This window comes from Lynx canadensis, chromosome A2 (genome assembly GCF_007474595.2).
Source record: "Lynx canadensis isolate LIC74 chromosome A2, mLynCan4.pri.v2, whole genome shotgun sequence".
Lineage (NCBI taxonomy): Eukaryota > Metazoa > Chordata > Mammalia > Carnivora > Felidae > Lynx > Lynx canadensis.
Genome location: NC_044304.2, coordinates 114,412,589 through 114,428,098, shown reverse-complemented (window position 1 = coordinate 114,428,098; position 15,510 = coordinate 114,412,589). Strand labels below are relative to the sequence as shown.

General features: G+C 39.4%; 1 long non-coding RNA gene across 1 annotated transcript in view; it reads right to left on the bottom strand.

The window, feature by feature from the left end:
- Positions 1-9,440: 9,440 nt before the first annotated feature.
- LOC115508979 overlaps positions 9,441-15,510 on the bottom strand; it is a 41,271-nt gene continuing 35,201 nt past the window's right edge. The window contains exon 4 of the long non-coding RNA XR_003967176.1: positions 9,441-11,435. This is a non-coding gene — a long non-coding RNA (uncharacterized LOC115508979). The remainder of the gene's footprint in view (positions 11,436-15,510) is intronic.

Below are 15,510 nucleotides of genomic sequence, written 5' to 3'. Positions count from 1 at the left end.
ATGAGGTAGGCAGTTTCTAACATGGGTCCCAAGACTCTGCATCTTCCCCTTCCATGTAGATTTCCTGTGTAACAAATATGTGGGACTATAACTATGGTGGGTTTACTCCTGTGTTAGAGTATATTATATGGTGCAGCTGGCTTTAAGGGAAATTATTTGGTGGGCCTGACCTAATTACGTAAACCTTTAATTTATTTGTTTTAAATTTTTTTAATGTTTAATGTTTATATTTGAGGTGGGGGAGGGGCAGAGAAAGAGGGAGACATAGAATCTGAAACTGGCTCCAGGCCCTGATGTCAGCACGGAGCCTGAAGCAGGGCTCGAACTTGGAAACGGTGAGATCATGACCTAGGCCGAAGTCATGCTTAATTGACTGAGCCACCGAGGCACCCCTATGTGAACCTTTTAAAAGCAGTTTGTTTGTTTTCCCCAGCTGGTTGCAGAAGAAGAAATGAGAGATTTGAAGCAGGATTCAGATTTGATGAGTTTTGGCTGATCTGAGAATGGAGGGAGCCATGTGGTAAACAATGTGGGTGACTTCTAAGAGCTGAATGTGGTTCCCAGCTGACAGATCTCAGCCTACAACCATAAGGAATGAATTCTGCCAAAACACAGATAGCTTGGGAAAGAACCCAAAGCTCTGGGTAAAAATGCAGTTTCACCCCACACCTTGATTTCAGCAAGGTGAGACCTTGAGAAGAGAATCTAGCCACACCCTGGCTAGACCTGCGGAAGACTTCTGACCTGCGGAAATTGTGGGATAATAAATTTTATTGTTTTAGGTTTGTTGTTTATTGCCACTAGGTTTGGAGCTTAAACCTTCCATTCCACATAGCAATGGAAAACTAATATGAAGGAGGAGAAGGCCTTTGAGACAAGATAGCTAAGTAAAAACCAACATTCCTATGTTTGGTTTTAGATCAGTTATTATGATAGTTAATTATAGGTTTCAACTTGACTAGACCATGGTGCCCACTTAGTTGTTTGGTCAAAGCCTAGATAGATATTACTGTGAAGGTATGTTGTAGCTGCAATTGACATTTATAATCAATTGACTTTAGGTAAAGGAGACTACTCTCCATAATATGAGTGGCTTCATCCAGTCAACTGAAAGCTTTAAAAGCAAAAACTGAGGTTTCCCAGAGAAGAAGGAATTTGGCAAGACTGTAGCATTGAAATCCTGCCTAAGTTACGGATTTCAGACTTGCCAGCCTCTACAATGCCATGAGCCAGCCAATTCCTTAAAATAAATCTCCTTTTATGTATCCTATTGGTTCTGTTTCTCTGGAGAACCTTAACTGATGCAGTCATAAACTAAAGTGACTTTAGGTGCTGCACCGATGGAAGACGTGTGCTGGGCATTAATTTGAAGACAACATGGGTGCTTTTGCAAAGGCAGCCACTCATACACAGTGCCGCAAATTGTAACCGGCCAACAACACTGGCCTAGCGCTGTCATATCTTTTGATGTTTTTCAAAAGAAGCCAGAAAGCCAGTATTTTACTCAAAATTGCCTGAATTCTAAATGTAGGCTACTAATTCAAAAACATATTTTTTAAAAACATTGAGCGTGCTACAAGGAAGCCATTAAACATATCCAGAATAGGAGTCATTCTATAAGATACACCATCCTGTTTCTTCAATATGTCAAAGTCATTAAAAAAAAAAAAAAAAAAAGACCAGGGCTGTGGGAAGGTTGTAGACAGGAAAGATTAGAAGACACTTGGCAAATCTGACGATCAAGTGCAATGACTGTTTTCGGAGCCTGGTTTGAAAAATCAGTAATAAACATAAAAATTATAATAGACATCTTGGGGACAGTTGTGGAAATTTGGGTATGGACTGTGTATTAGATGATACTAAGAGTTTCTAGTTAACTTACTTGGGTGTGATAATGGTGGTGTGAATATATAGGGAAGTTCTTAAATTTTTTTAGAGATGCATGCTGAGATACTTAGGTAGGAATGTCTGTAATTAAAATTCCTTTCTCTCTCTCTCTCTCCACACACACACATGCACACACACACACACACACGCACACACACACACACACACACATATGCTAACAGTGATTTAATCTAAATCCTGGGTATATGTGTGCTTATTGAACTATTACTGGTATTTTTCTGTATGTTTGCAATCTTTTTCAATAAGTAATCTTTTAAAGCTGCTGAGTAGAGTAGAGCACACATAATATGTGGACCCCACTGGGGCCCCAATTTGCAATTGTGACCTCAACATTTGGATCAAAGAACTGCAAGTCATTTGTAGGTTAACTAGTCTTCCTTAACCGTATTTCTATGATGGTGGTATGGCCAGCCTGTCATCATGTATTTATGTATGTTTCTCTCTCTAGACGTGAGTTCTTCTTGGGCTGCAAAGGGAACTTATTCCTGTACATGTTCCCATTGTCCATGCATAAGTGAGAATTGAATACATTACTACTGAATGTATAAATTAAATCTCAGGAAAGCTGTAACAACAATAGCAATGATGATAATGATAGCAGCTAACATTAATTGAGCCCTTAAAGTATTCCAGGCTAAGAACCTCACAGCAATCACATGAGTTAGAATGAATTAGATTCTAATAGTAGTAGCCGTTGGTCCTCTTTTTACTAATGAAGAAGGCGAGACCCTCAGGTGATTAGAAATTTGCTCAAGGCTACATAGCAAAAGTTGAGGCTAAGCAGACTGGCCTCAGGACCCCCTTTGAAAACAGTCGGCCTTTGTGCTTCTGAAGTCACCATAGCTGTATAAAATATAAAAGTCCACTAAAGCAAGTCTTGGAGCATTCTGTGTGGCCAAGAAGAGAAGGGGAGCACCAGGCACAGGGTAAACGACGCTGCCCTGGGGCACGCATGCACCTTAGTAGAGCAACAGCTTCTGCGGATTCCACACAGCTGAGATGGGGATGCCAGGAGCTGGCCACCCAGAGGCCTGTGTGACTTCAGTGGGCAGGAAGGATTAGCATGTGGAGGAAAGAGCAGTGAGAGCTCAGATGACCCTTGATGCCTGCACTCTGGGGCAGTCTGCCCGGGACATGGGTGGGTAAGCCATCTCCTTTCCCAGAGCCCCAGGCAGCCACCGTCCTGCTTTCCTCCAGAGGCCCTGGAGCTGAACTGGGCTTGATGGGTTGAAGGGATGGGAGGATGGGGAGGTGAGGATGGAGGATTGGGGTGTAGGGGGAGGTACTGGCCGTCACTGAGTGTTCACACTCTGCTGTCTGCCAGGCCTCCCTGGGGGATCCCTAGCAGGCCATCTCACTAGGAAATGGGAGCAAGACTAATTGTGATGGTTTTGCAGCCCAAAAAACCACCCCCAGGCACATTTTAAAATCATGCCATATGTATTTCTAGAGACATTTGTAAGTAGAGCAAATCTGTTTAAATCTTTTGCTGTTGTTTGGTCAGGAAAGAAAAAACGTAACAACGAGTGTCAGGGATTAGAGTTTTCACCAAGCTGTCCGCTGGATATGGTCTCCTTCGCTTTGAAATCTTCACTGCTGGGAGAGTGATACACCATGGTAACCCTGATCCCTTTACCTTGGATCTCTGATGCTGCAAATATATCCCTCATGCCCATCCGTTTTCCCCCCAACCCCTCACTTACTCCACGCTGCAAGCCCTGAGCATTCACCTGTCCAGAATGTTGTTAGCAAAACTTACACAGAGAGAGAAGAGGCACATATATATGGACATCTCCTTTATAAATGAATGAAAATTTATGCATTTTACACTTGGTTTGGGCTACACTAATGTGTTAGTGTCCTACTGCTGCTTTTACAAATGGTCCCAAATTTGTGGCTTAAAACAGCATAAATTCATTCTCCCACAGTTCTGGAGGTCAGAAGCCCAAAATCAGTTTCACTGAGCTGAAATCAAGATATTGGCAGGATTGTATGTCCTCTGGAGGTTCAAAGGTGAGGGATAATCCATTTCATTGTCTTTTCCAATTTCTGCCTGCATTCCTTGGCTCTGCAGCCCCTTCCTCCTTCTTTGTAGCTATCTGTGTCACATCTTCAGATCTCTGGCTCTCTCTGCTTCCCTCATCACATTTTCTGCCCTCACTTGGATAGTCCAGCGTCCTTCTTGTAAGGACACTTGAGATTATGTTGGGTCCACCCAGTTAATCCAGGATAATCTCAACATCTCAAGATCCTCAATTTAATCACATTCTGCAAGTTTCTTTTGCCATGGAAAGTAACATATTCACAAGTCCCAGGGAGTAGGACTTGGACATCTTTGGAGGGCAATTACTATGCCTACCACAAGTAATATTTGGAATACACAGTAACTCCTGAAAAAAGGGGTATTCATTCTTTCCCTTGGAATCTATTTTCAGATGGTGGCAAGTCTAGCTGACTTTTAGTTACAGACCAAACAGTTCTGTTCTTTTTTTCTTTTGTTTTGTTTTGTTTTCTTTTCTTTTCTTCCCTTGCCTTGCCTTTTTTTTCTTTTCTTTTCTTTTCTTTTTTTTTAAGTTTATTTGTTTTGAGAGAGAGAACAAGTAGGGGAGGGACAGAGAAGGAGGGGGAGAAAGAATCCCAAGCATGCTCCACACTGTCATCGCAGAGCCTGACCCAGGCTCAATCCCACAAACTGTGGGATTATGACCTGACCCAAAATCAAGAGCCAGACATTTAACTGACTGAGCCAGCCAGCCAGGCACCTCCCAAACCATTCTTTTCATTCAGCACCTCATGCTCCCTAGTTGTGGTTAACTAGATGCTTGCTAACTTTAAACATTTTTTGTTTGTTTGTTTCTGCCTGTTTTACCAAAACTGCTCTTTCCAATATCTAAGCCTTAACTTACTTCTCTCCTACTCCCATTATCAGATGTCTTCTGGTATTTTTCTTTTTTGCAAATTTTGGGGCCCAAACTTGTTAAGAATTTAACTACTTAGATCAAATAGAAGCGGCCATTTTAGAGATATATAATCATGGCTAAAAGACCCATGCCTAATAAAATCTGTCAAAGTGTACGTATTCACCATCATTTTTTGAGGTAGTCATTTTTTTTTTTTTCTGTGTATGAAGGAACACAAGGGCTTCAGTTTTTCAATGCAACAAAAGACAAAGTAATCTGCCTACAAAGGTAAAAGCTGCATTGATGTTTTAACATTTTTTCAAGTGGATTAGAATTTTGGAACTTTGAGTCTGAGGTCAAAAATCAATGGCAGATCAATTCCAACAAAGCTGAGTGGCATACATTTTTTTTTAAACCTCATAAATACTTAGGTTCCATATAGTTAAGTATAAAATATAAATACCTGTTTTCATAAGTAAAAGGGACTCTTTGGTATGAGATAGATTTCCTTTTACAGAGCATCTTATCTATTTTAAGATGTAAAGTGTAAGGTCTTCCATTTACAGTAAAGAGTGGAGTCCATACGAACAGTCTGGCTATTTGTATATTGGGGGAGAGAAGGGAAATTCCTATGAGAGTTGCTTTTCCCAAATTGAGTATTGACATAAAATTATCTTTAGTTTGTAAATTACCATTGACTATGCTTTTAGTTCAAATATCTCTTTTTTTCTTTCAATATCTCTTTTTTCTTGTCACAAATTAGCTTCACTGTTTTCCCTGGAATTTGAATTAATCCACGCTGTTTACAAGCATTTTAGTATGTGTAAACGCAAGAGTGGTTACAGTAAGATTGAGTATTTTGGGACATGTGGACAAAAGGTTTCTGTGAATTTTCAGCTATCTTAGAAGAGCACCTCGGGGCGCCTGGGTGGCGCAGTCGGTTAAGCGTCCGACTTCAGCCAGGTCACGATCTCGCGGTCCGGGAGTTCGAGCCCCGCGTCAGGCTCTGGGCTGATGGCTCGGAGCCTGGAGCCTGTTTCCGATTCTGTGTCTCCCTCTCTCTCTGCCCCTTGCCCGTTCATGCTCTGTCTCTCTCTGTCCCAAAAATAAATAAACGTTGAAAAAAAAAAATTAAAAAAAAAAAAAAAGAGCACCTGAAATCTGCAGGAATGGAAAAGAAAATATAATTATTATCTGTGCCTTCTTTTGTATTGCCCTCTTCCACCCACACCCCATAGACCCTCTACTAAACACAGACAGGAATGGAATGCTACTTTATTTCTTCCAGAGCAGACTGCCAAAGATCACATCATTGGTTTGGAATTCAGAATGGGAAGAGCTTCTCCTTAAGAAAATTAGGATAAGACCTTTGTTAGCACATACTTGAGAAAGTATTACAGGTCTCTAAAGAGAGGCTATTTTTCCCATTAGGCTGTTTTGCTAGCTAATTATTATTTGGATTCAGGGAAGATACAACAAAAATAAGGGAGGGGTGTAACCTCTCAATCTCTTCTGTGCCCTGGATCCAGAGCAAAGGTAAAAAATGAGACCATCTGACAAATTGCTAATACTATTTCTCACTTATTCATTCAGTCATTTAGATTGAAGAAGGGGTATTTAAGAGCTCTTTTTGAGTATTTGAAAAGAAAAAAGGTTGATCCCTATATTCACCCTTTACTGTGGTAAGTAAATTTTCGATGAATGAAAGATTTACACAACGTCAATAACAACTCAGAAGGATGAGTATTTTTACCACGGGGAGCTAGGAAAGGACCTTTCTAAATATAGCATAAAACCAACAAGTCCTATAAGAAGAGAGCTACAGATTTGACCACATGAAAACTTAAAATGTCTACATGGCAAAACAGGTCCTGAAAAAAATTAAAAGACAAATATAAAAATATGCAAAATATATATAGCAGATTAAAGGGTTTATATATCTAATGTATAAAAAATAAAGAAAAAAATCGAAAAGAAATACTAATAAGCAGTAAACCTGCTAATATAATGTAAATTAAAAACACCAACTTTGTATAGATGTAGATATACAAATACTCACATATACTTGATTTTGCAAGTCACATTCGACAAAATTAAATAATCCAATAATGTCTAATGTCTGATGTCTAATGTTGGTGAGAGTTGGAGAAAGTGAGTGGTATTTCTCATAACCTTTTAAGAGGAAATTTGAGAATATCTCTCCACGATAGTAGTGTGCTTTCCCTTTAGAGGTGCCTGGCTGGCTCAGTCAGTGGAGCTCGCGATTGTTGATCTTGGAATTATGAGTTAAAGCCCAAATTCAGGTGTAGAGCTTACTTAAAACAATTTTTTTTAGGGAAGGCTGGGTGGCTCAGTCGGTTAAGTGTCTGACCCTTGGTTTCCGTTCAGCTCGTGATCTCACGGTTGTGAGATTGAACCCAGCATTAGGCTCAGCACTAACAGTGTGGAGCCTGCTTGGGATTCTCTCTCTCTCTCTCTCTCTCTCTCTCTCTGCCCCCCCACCCCGCTCGCATGTGCACACACATGCATGTTCTCGCTCTCTCTCTCTCTCAAAATAGATAAACTTAAAAAAAACCACAATTTTTTTATTTAAAAAAATAATTATAATGTGCTTTCCCTTCTATCAAGCAATTCTTCTATGAACAGATAAGAACTTGACAGGTGTGTTGCAGAGGAGTTCTTGCATCAGGCAAGGAGCTTGAGCCCTTCACATTTCTTGTCCCTGCAGTGCTGAGAATCTATGTTTAGGACTGAAAGTAACATCTACTTTTCTAGATGCAGGGCAGATCCCTCCTTTCTTCATAGTTGATTTGGGTCTCCACAACTGGAATAGATTTTTAAGGATGAGCCCATCAGGAATGAATCTGCTTAGAGGCTGTCTGGTTTTGTCCTCAGCTGTCAGGATCCCATGTACATATGGGGTAGGATGAAAGTTATCGTAGAAAAGCATGTCCCTGGTATGCTAGAGTTGAGGCAGTGAGAAAGCAATGTTTTCATGTCTGAGGGGTGTGGTTAATGTGGGGATGCCACTGGATAACTTTGTAAATAATGGGACATATGGAACACTTAATGCTGTGAGACCCTGGGGGACAATGTACCTATCTTCTGGGCTACTTTTACTCACTAATATATAAGGGAATTAACCTTAGTGTTTTTCTTTTGCTCTCTTATGGATTAGAATTTTTAAAATTCGGTGTTCCTCATAGAGGTGTTAGCTAACCCTACAGTGGTAATCATAATCTATAAGTGTATCACATCAACACATTGTATGCCTTTAACATACACACTATTATATGTCAGTTATGTCTCAATTTTTAAAATATACAATGAAAATCAAAAAAATTCTATGTTCACTTGGGATAATAATTTGTTCTGTGTTATATCCAAGAGAAGACAACCCTGTAGCTAAGAATTTTCAGGAGACTAAATGCCATAATATCTCTCTCTTCTCTCTTCTCTTTTTTTCCCTTCCCTTTCTTTTTCTCTTCCTCCTTCCTTTTCTCACTCCCTCCTCTTTTACCAACCTAAGAACACTTAGAAAACACCTAACCATGGTAGTTTACCATTGCTACATCAGAAGCCCCCTTCCTAAGACTTATGTTCCTGAGTATTAACCTAAGGGAGATGCAAACAACTATGATCTACCACTCATGTACGCACAGATAGAAGTCATTACTGAACCATCTCCTGAGTCAAGTCTTTTGGCTGACCCCAGCAGGTCAAACATTATAGGAAAGGAGAGGAAGGGAGGTACATTCAGATTGCATTGCTAACCCCCTGGGTAGGGTCTGGAATCCTGTGAGTGTAAAGAGGCTTGAAAGCATTTCGGTAGCATATTTAAATGTTTAAAAAACAGACCAAGGCAAGACAATATTTCAGAATGAGAGAAAATAGCTTTAGAGGGCTTATCTCCTCCAATTGCGTTAAATTGACTATAACTAATTAACTTTTTAACTCAGTTCAAATACTACTCATTCCTTCTTATTTGACCCTGTCTTTGCTCACTCCTTCTCCTTACCTTCCCCAATCAGTGTTTCTTTTTTTTTCCCCTGGATTTTCTCTATTAGGTCACATCATCATGTTGAATAAAAGTAAAATTCACACTACAATTGTAACACTCTCTCTTCTATCCCAGGGTATTATAATTCTGTTTGTACCTGTGATTACTCCTATGCTTTTGTAGCTTCTTTCAAAAAGCCTCTGTTAACCCATGAGGCACCTTTCTGTGGATTAAATAAAACAAATGCCTCTCAAGGGTAATGCAGCCCCAACCAAGCTGGTGGCCATGGTGGGTTCTGTTTCACTTAACCCTTGCCCCCTCATCCAGGTGCTCTTGTGCAGTGAGCAGCCTTGGCAATGGTATGTGCTCACCCTGTTTTCACCTACTTCTCCTGCTCTCAAGTATAAGACAAATGAATACCTAGGGGCGCCTGGGTGCCTCAGTCAGTTAAGCAGTTAAGCGGTTAAGTATCTGACTTCCCCTCAGGTCATGATCTCTTGGCTTGTGGGTTTGAGCCCTGTGTGGGGCTCTGTGCTGACAGCTTGGAGCCTGGAGCCTGCTTCAGTTTCTGTGTCTCTGTCTGTCTCTGCCCCTCCCTCACTCATGCTTTCTCCCTCCCTCCCTCTCTCTCTCTCTCTCTCAAAAATAAATAAACATTAAAACATAAAAAAATAAAATAAAAAAACACTCTTAGGAAGAAGAGTGTGTGTGGTGCTGGAAGAAATAACTTTGAAATATTAAAGAAATGCAAATTGGGCCAATTCCAGCCACAACAGCTTCACTCTTTATGTATTCTTCCTTCTATTTATGTATCCCCTATCGACTGTTAAAATGGGACTCTTGCTCTCAGAGTTTTTGCAGAGGCCTCACCTCTGAGAACCAGATATTCCAGCATCCCAAAGAGAGTATTGGACCACCTATGCAGGGTCTACTGAGACTGTGACTTCTGTTCTGCTGGCATTAGTCTTTGGCCTACCTCCCAGTGAGAATAAGTGATATGAGATTCTAGGATTGAGGGTATCTTTGGAGAGAGTTGTCAGTGGGGATGTAGGGCTGGGAAAGGGAGTGTTTCTACCATTTCCAAGCAACTAAGGAAGGGGATCTATAAGAGACACTCACAGAGAAGTTGTTATTATGTCCCCTGGAATGTGAGAGAACATCTAAAAAATCTGCAGAGGAGAGACTGTCTCTAGCTTGTTGCTGTAGAGCCATGGAGTAGAGAGTTTTGTTGTCATGAGCTGTACTTCTAGAATTTGGTGAGTCAAGGGTGTTCCCCTTGGTCAGATGACCCCATGGAAGGAACCAAACTGGGTCATTCTGTAGTGGACTCTACCCAAGAGAACCGCCTGGAGGTGCCCCCCAACAGATGGGGGTAACTTGCCAGAAACCACAGGGCAGGGGTCCAGCTGCTATCTTGAGGAAATTCTTACCTATGGGAAGTCTTTGAAGAATCCATAAAAGTGCTTCAGAAGAGAGAGTATTGGCGTTTAAATTCTGTACCCTAAAAAGAGCATTGGTGCCAAATTATAACTCACCAATCAGATAAGGCCTTTTTTCCTCTTAACTGTTTTTCCTACCTGGCTCCAACCTTGGAAGAATGAAAACCCAGCAGGCCAGACTGGCAGATGAGGTGAGCAGGCAAGAAGGTAGAAACATCCTCTCCTCCCTCTGTCACTTATAATTTCCTGATGTGTGGGGTAGACCAGAGCTAGTGGATGGGAGAAACTTAAAATTCAGTAAATTGGGGAGTATTGGTAATATACTAGGTGCTAAACACAATGGATGGATTTTGTTATTATCTGAGAGTAACTGGTAAAGCCATGAGATGTTTTGGAGGCTTTATCCAGAAAGAGGGAAGTACAACCTGAGAGAACTACTATAGAATCACCGGATGGTGGGGGGAAGAACAGTGTTACTTTGTGTTCACATCTTTGCAAATTGCAGTTTAGTTACTGAGCCAGTTCTGTGTTAATATGAAGGGCCTTACTTGCAGAGATGTACATATATGTTCCGGAGTCTGTCCCTTCTCACCTCAAGGATGTCAACCCCACATTTGTCTCTTTCCTTTTGTGCATCATTGACTTCTCCCTCTCTACTGAATCTTTCTCACCAGCACATAAAAGTAACTTTAAAAAATAACCCATCTTAAAAAAATGATCCCATCAACCCTGTAGTGACTGCTCTGTTCCCTGTTTCCCTTTACTGAGAATTTCTTTGAAAGAGTTGGCTGACTTCATGGTCTGTGCTTCTTTATCTCTTACTCTCTCCTTAGCCCACTTCAATGGGCTTTCACCTCCACTGCACCACCCAGCAAGCTCTTATCAGGCTCAGCTGTTCTCCATCTGCATCTTATTTGGTTTCTCAGCTGAACTTGGTAAGGTCGACCAGTTCCTCCTTCTTGAGACATGTTCTTCTCCAGGCTTCTGTGTTATACATATATCTGAACTCTTCCTCCTCTACTGGCTGTTCCTCAACAGCCAGCTCTTCCTCCTCCACCAGCGCCTATCTTTGACCTCTTCTCTCTGTCCAAATTCTCTCCCTAAACCATTGTATCCATCCTGGGGGCTTTACTGGACAGTGCAGATGTAACACATTTCCATCCTTGCAGAAAGTTTTACTGGCCAGTGCTGGAAAAAAACGAAAAAGAAAAGAGGTTCTCGTTATTAAGTGAAGCTGACTTTAATCAGACTCAACAAAATAAATTTCTTCTTGTGTCTATTTTGTTAATTAAAAAATTTTTTTACCCATTTCATCAAAGTTTTTAAAATAAAGTAACATAAGGTTGCTCATCGTATTCCCTTACCTATTAAATGTCTACAGTGATGATCTCCTTTGTCTTCCTGATCTTGATGATTTATGTTTACCCCATCCTTTTTTCTTGATCAATTTTACTAAGGGTTTATCAATTGTATTAATATTTTCAAAGAACCAAATTTTGGCTTTATTTTCTCTATTCTGTGTTTCTTATCTATTTCATTGATTTCTGCTCACTAATATCTCCTTTCTTCTATTTTCTTTGCATTTCATTGGTCTGAAATGGGAATTAGGTTTATTTATTTTTTTCGATCTTTCTTGACCCCCACCCCCACCCACAAAATGCACTATGCATTTGGAACTATAGGTTTCCTTCTTGGCATCACTGTTTAATATGTCACTTGTATTATCATTCAGTCCATAATGTTTTCTAATTTTATTTGATTCTTTTATCCTTGAGTTACTTAGAAGCATATTACATAATTTCCAAGTATTTGGGGAATTTTCTAATTCCATTGTAATCAGAGAATATATTCCGTATTTATATTCTTCGAAAAAATGTAACACTTCCCTTAAGGCCAGCATAGAGTGTATTTTGTTAATGTCTACTATTAACATACTGACATTGGCTCTCTTCTGGTTAGTGTCTGCACAATACATTTTTTACTATCCTTTTACTATTACTTCTATATCTCTATATTTAAAGTGATTCTATCGTCAACAGCATTTAGTTTGGGTTTGGGTTTTTATTTATTCAATCTAAGCATCATTTTTTAAAAATTTGGCTATTTGGCTCATTGTTATTATTTTAATTTATTTTTTTTTAATGTTTATTTATTTTTGAGACAGAGAGAGACAGAGCATGAATGGGGGAGGGTCAGAGAGAGAGGGAGACACAGAATCTGAAACAGGCTCCAGGCTCTGAGCAGTCAGCACAGAGCCCGACGCGGGGCTCAAACTCACGGACCTCGAGATCATGACCTGAGCCGAAGTCAGACGCTTAACCGACTGAGCACGCTTAACCGACTGAGCCACCCAGATGCCCCTGGCTCATTGTTATTAAATGGAGTAACGGGTATAGTTGGAGTTAAGTCCACCATCTTACTTATTTTTTATTTGTTCCTATGTTCTTTGTTCATTTACTCCTCCTTTGGGGTTAATCAGGCATATTTTTAAGCTTTGTTTCTTGACTCCATTATTAGATGGTTAGTTATAAATTATTGTATTTTTATTTTAGGATTTCTCTGGAGATTTAATACAGTCCATCCTAATCTTTGTGCTATTATCATATAATTTTGTTTAAATGTGTTATAAATCCCACAAGACATTATTACTGTTACACGAAATACTCAATACCATTTTATGTTTATATTTATACTTTCTGCTGCTCTTCATTCCTTCTTTCAGTTCCATGCTTTCACATGATTATTTCCTGTCATTGGTTTAGTAGTGTGGGTCTGCTGGTGAAAACTTCTCTCATTTTTATTTTTCTAAAAGTTTATTTATTTTGCCTTCACCTTTGAATGATATTTTAAATGAGTATAGAGTTCTAGAATGGCACTCTTTTATTTTAGCACTTTGAAGACGTTATTCCATTATCTCCATTGGCTTCCATTATATATGTTGAAAAATCAGTCTTTAGTTTTATTGTTGCTTCTTTGAAGTTAATGTTTTTTCTCTGGCTGCTCTTAAGATTTTCTCTCAATCCTTGATTATTAGAAGTTTAACAAAAATATGTCTACGTGTGTCTTTCTTTTTGTTTATCCTGCTTAGAAGTTGCTGAGCTTCTTGAATCTGTGGAACATCTCTCACCAACTTAGGATAAGTTTTGGCCATGATTTCTTCAAATATTGTTGCTGCTTCAATTGATTTCTCTTCTTTTGGTATTCCAGTGAAATATGGTAGACCTTTTAACTTTGCTCCGTATGTCTTTACTGCTCGGTTTTGTTTTTATAGATTCTTTCTATCTGTGGTTGAATTTGTATACTTTTTACCATCCTGTCTTAGAGTCTGGTAATCTTGTCTTCCTCTCTGCTGTTGAGTCTGGTTAAATGCAGCCAATATTTTCTTGGCCTCAGATATTGTATGTTTCAGATAGAGGATGCCCATTTGACCCTTTTACATAGATTTCAATTCTCTGTTGATATTACTTATCTTTTCATTAATTTCCCCCTTTTTTCTTCTATTTCCTAGAATATATCAATCAGTTAAAAATCCTTGTCTGCTAGCTTCAATATATGGATTGTCTGTAGGTCTGCTTCTATTATTTATCTTTTCTCTTGATAATCATTATAAGTCACATTTTCTTGCTTCTCTGAATGTGTAGTATTTTTGTTTGTTTGTCAGGCATGGTATACAAGAACACTGCAGAGACCACAGATAATGCTTCACCCTAGGGAGGGTTTCCACTTTCCTCATTAGGCAGATAGTTGGGGGGGGGGGGGCTTATCTTTGAGATGGGTAGGGTTTAAATTGTATCTTTAGTGAGGCTTAGTCCACTTCTGTCTTTATCCCATTCCTCAAACATAGCTCTTCTGGGCTTTTGATTAAAGCCTGTAGGATCTCTATCTTTTCCGTCCTGAAAGACTGGGAAATTTAGTGCTGTATTTTGGAGGTTTTGAATTTAGCTCTTTATCCTCCTACTCTTTGCTCCATCAGAACCTCAAAATCTGGAAGATGTCCTAAGGGGAGCCTGGCTATGTGTTTGAATGACAAGACCTTTTTCTCTAGTTACACTTTTTATCCTTAGCACCACAAAACTAGAGAAGATTGTATTATGCTCTTTGGAAGCCTTCAGCCCAACTTCCCAGCTTCCTTTGCATAGCTTTAGAACTCAGAAGATGTCCCATGGGGAAAACCAGCTATGTGTTTAGTACTTCTCAAGTTTGGTTTCTCTCACCAGCCCCATGTGACTGCCAAAAACCTCTCTGGTTTCTCTTTCCTCAAGAAATTCTTCTTCACCAGCCAAATCTAATTCTCAGTCCATGCCCAGAATTGTCAAATATCCCCAAAGAAGAAAACAACTGGTAATTTATGTAGCCCTTATTGCTTCCTCATTTTCTGGGACCCTTACAAATGTAACTTTTGTAGTCTGTCTGGCTCTTTCTTGTTGTTCCAATGGGAATTCTAATCTGCCATGACCTACCACGTTTTACTTAGGAAGAGGAGTCCCCTGATCCTTATGTTTTATGGGAAAAGGCTCACCAATATGCTTACAACTTCAAGAATTGAAGAGGGCCATAGCCTGCTTCTAGTACTTGGATTCCACAATGTGGAAGGTTACATTGGTGGTCCAGACTTGGGCTGTCAATTGCAGAGGCCCTGAGCAATTAAATGGCATAGCCTTGGAGATACGGCCAAATTTGATGTGAGGAAGAAAGCTGTCAGAATGAATGGTAGCTTTTGAATGGACTATGTAAGCTTGCAGCAATAACTGTAACTAGCAATAATCAAAATTGACTGGTGCTATAGGATTCTGAATATGAAGTGGTATGAATGCCTTTATAAGTTTTTTGCTCATATTATCTTTTTCATATACATATACACAAATACATACATACATATGTATATATATGTAAATGTATATAATATGTACATTTTTACTCTAACCCCACTTTTCAGTCATTATTAATAGATGGGGATTTATTTTTGTGTTTAATTATGCTTTTAAATTATATTATTCCTTTTCAAGAACAATACTGACATTTTAAACTAGATCCACATCTTTTATAACATGACTAACTAGTTTATAGTTCCTTTTTTTGGCTTCATGTTTTGGTCAGTTGAAGGATGCCTTCAAGTTATTTCTTCTAGAAGTTATATTGGTATTTTATAAGTACTTGCATGCCTGACCATGTCTCTTATTGTCTTCATGAATGAGAAATTACCTTGAAATCCTCAGGCTACAATTTTTTTTTCCCCAAAACCTCTAGATCAGTGGTTCTCAAC